The sequence below is a fragment of the Mauremys reevesii genome, linkage group 14, assembly GCF_016161935.1.
Source record: "Mauremys reevesii isolate NIE-2019 linkage group 14, ASM1616193v1, whole genome shotgun sequence".
In the NCBI taxonomy this organism is placed as follows: Eukaryota; Metazoa; Chordata; order Testudines; family Geoemydidae; genus Mauremys; species Mauremys reevesii.
Genome location: NC_052636.1, coordinates 39860833 through 39864391, shown reverse-complemented (window position 1 = coordinate 39864391; position 3559 = coordinate 39860833). Strand labels below are relative to the sequence as shown.

At 52.4% G+C, this 3559-nt stretch overlaps 2 non-coding genes across 2 annotated transcripts; one reads left to right on the top strand and one right to left on the bottom strand.

Annotated features, from left to right (window-relative positions):
* Nucleotides 1-237: 237 nt before the first annotated feature.
* On the top strand, nucleotides 238-311 carry TRNAT-AGU. Its single transcript has one exon. It is a non-coding gene; the product is annotated as a tRNA-Thr (tRNA).
* A 2919-nt stretch (nucleotides 312-3230) lies between these two features.
* On the bottom strand, nucleotides 3231-3303 carry TRNAV-AAC. The gene has a single exon. It is a non-coding gene; the product is annotated as a tRNA-Val (tRNA).
* Between the last annotated feature and the right edge of the window lie 256 nt (nucleotides 3304-3559).

Genomic DNA, 3559 nt, shown 5'->3' with positions numbered 1-3559 from the left:
GCCGAGGTTGCTGTGACTGAAACACAGATCACTAACCATTATCTGATCACAGTGACTGGTGGGAGAGGCACATGTTAGAAGCCCTCTGTCTACTCAGCTGTGGCTTTCTGTGCACAGAGAGCCAGACACCTCAAGGTCTGCAAGTCTTGAGGGAAATGGGGAACGTCTGTACTTTCAAATTTGCAGGTGTTGACTTGAACCATCAAATGAAACAGTTGCAAATACTTTCTTCAGGCAGGCACCATGGCTTAGCTGGCTAAAGCACCTGTCTAGTAAATAGGAGATCCTGGGTTCAACTCCCAGTGGTGCCTTGGTGTATGGCTTTTGTCTCTTCTGCTCACATTTTCCTGTGTCTGCCTAGGAAACAGAAGAGGCCTCCCTTGGTATCCAAGTCATTGCTTGCTAAGGAAAAAGCTTCTTTGGAGAGAAGCATTGGAAACAATCAAATCACAAACCTGGAGTTGATGAAAATGCTGCTATGACTGGCATTGGCATGGCGGTTGCTTCGACTGCAATTGCTGCAACATGAGAGCCTGCGCCACACATCCTTGTGATTCCCTGGAGATGTTCACACTCAGATGTCATGTCACCTTCCTTTTGATTGTCATTGATGAAAAATGGAGCGGTTGGGAGAAAAGTCCCAGAGAGTCGCACTGTGGCTAAGCTGGGTGACTCACCTGCCAGGTAAAGTGGAGTTAGGGATGCAGCTCCCAGTAGCGCCTTAACAAATGTGTCTGCTCTTCCCACCTTTTGGTGAATCTTTTGCGGAAACAGAGAAGACTGCCTCTGCCTTGCAATGCAAATGCTTGCAAAAGTCAGAAAAACAACTGGTTTCAAGTGTCAGAAGGAGGCACATAAGAAATGTGGAGACAAGGAAAAGGTCATCGTAACTCAACATGCATCCATGGCTCTTGAGGCCAGAACGCAGAGCACTAAGCACTGTACAACCACAGCAAAATCTAAACTTTACACCTTATTACACTAGGCAGTTGTTAGGTCAAGCAATTTTCTCATCCTACTGGATGTTACCCTCCTTAATACATAGAATTCCCCCAAAACCTGGATTATTGTCCTCAGATGACCTTCATTTTCTCAGGATTCCTGCTGCTTCCAGCATAGATGGGGGAGGAGAAAGGCAAAAACATGATGCCACAGTTTCCTATTTTATATCGTTAGTTCAAGTGTCTAGAAGACACTTGCCCTGAAGTGTCTGGGTGGGCTCTGCTGAGTCACTAGGTTGGGGAATCTTCCTGGTGTGGTCTTGTGCAACTGAGTCATAGACTTGAGCAGTCCCCACAGTGTTGTGTTTGGGCATCTGTCACTGAATTGGAAATCCCTTAATTACAATTCCTCTGCTGATTTATGGCTGTTGAACACCCTCCTCGGCAGGGGTCGCTAGCAAAATTATAGCCTATTTCAGTAACAACCATACAGCAAAATGCATAACTTCACACACCCTCATGCTATACATATTTGGACAGAATAACCAATTTCAGCAGATCATGACTTTTCATATGATAACTTACATGGAATGGTTGGTAGGACATATCACAGCCATATATGAATGATGACTATGTGAGCTACAAGGAGCTATTTTGAAGTACATCATGTCACAAAAGCCTCTAGAGACTGGCCTTTGGGAAGAGCTGGCTGAAGAGCCTTCTGAGTAACTGAGAGATCCAGGCTTGGCCCTGCCAGTTTGTGCTTGCGAACTAAACTTGTCCGTTGGGCTCCCTTTTTTGTGTCTCTTTCACAAAAACAGAGCAGAAGTTCTTGGCCAATCCTTGAAAGTGCTTGTTCAAGACACAGAGAGCCTCTGTGCTGGGGCAGGGGTAGGGGTGCAGGAGGTGGTCGGGGGTGGAGGTGCTTACCTCGGGCAGCACAGCTCCCAAAGTGACTGGCACACACTCCCCTCCGGCAGTGGCTCCTAGGCAGTGGGATACGGGGGCGGGTCAGCTGTGGCGTTTGCATTCAGGGCTGCAGGGATATGCCGGCCACTTCCAGGAGCAGTGTGGCAGGGAGAGAGGGGGCAGAGTGGGCAGGGAGCCGCCTTAGCGCTGCTGGCACATCTCTGTGTATCACTTGGGGAGGCATCAGGTCTCTGTGGGCTGCCTGGGGCAGGGGCAGGGGCCGAGGGGGCTCGGGCCATCCCTTTGCCTCCTCTCTCCAGGCTCCCAGCCCATCTTGCCGGCCGACAGGGATTTCAGGGTGCAGCAGCGCAGGGAGCAGGAAGGGCGAACCACAGCGGCTGCCTCCCCCACATGCAGGAAAATGGCTTGACCTACTGGCCCCACGGACTAAGGCACCAGGCCTCCAGCTTGCCCCATTTGACCCAATGGGTTGATCTTGTGGCCAGAATTATTTGCAGTCGGGATTTCCCCCAACAGTGCCCCACAGGGGTCCAGGGTCAGCTCCAGCACAGGCCACACAGGAAGGCTTAATGCTCGAGCTGCAGCACATGCTGGGCAGGCTTAAGGCCGGGCTCCCCATGGCAGGAGAGAAGAAGAAGACTGGGCCCCTGGAGGGGCAGGCTGGGGCTTCCTGGATCCCATTTGCTCACAGCCAGCGCCCTGCCCCCACTCCCATGTCATCAATGGCGCCCCCAGGTCAGCCAGAATGGAGCAGCGGTTTTCACTGCACCAAATCCACTTACGGCTTACAGGCAATTCCCAACCACCTCACAGCCCACCATGTCGGCCAGAAAAGAGCCCACTCAGCCTCGCCATTGCTGCTTTTCCTTCCCTCCAGAACCCCGCTTCTCCTGGGCTGCAAGTAGCCACCCCTGGGAAGCCAAGAGGCAGGCACAGGATTCTGCCTCCCAGCAGCCAACTGCACCTCCCCCGGCTTTGCAGAACGAATGGTGGTGCTCTACTAACCCCATTTAGCCGCAATGATGTGCTTAGCTTCTGCCCTGCCTTCCTCAGCTCGACTTTCCTCTTTTGCCCCATTCCTGCCTCACTTCCTCCTTTGGCAAGTCACGCAGAGGAGGCCAGCAGGAAGAGCCGGCCTCCACCGGCCAACCTCCAACAGCAGAGGAGGCCAAGCCACAAGCCTCCAAAAGGTGACACGCCGCACTCCTCTAGGTTCTCCAGCCTGATGCCAAGGTGCTTTCTCCACTGCTGTCAGCACCCTCTGTCATACAGGGGTTGGAGTTATCCCAGGGACAGGCCAATAGGAGAAGGAGGAGGCCTTCCTGAACAGCAAGGGGATCTGGGAAAAGGAAGCCAGCATGTTTCTGCCTGGTTTTGAACCATGGACCTTTTGCGTGTTAGGCAAACGTGATAACCACTACACTACAGAAACTCCATCTGCTTGGTTATTGCTCACCCTAGCACAGACCGATGGACAAACCTGGAGAAAGTGGTGACAGCCCTTCAATAGGTCAGCTGGCAGAGCAGAGGACTGGAGCCCCGGCTCAGGAAGTTGTCCTTACGTCGCCCTTGTGACTCCAGCTTGAGGGAGAGCTTCTTTTTCTTCCCCTTGGTGACAAAGAGCAAGAGAAGAATGAAAGGTCAGGTGGGCCAACTCGGTGCAGAAGCCCATGCTGCCTTTTCCTGCT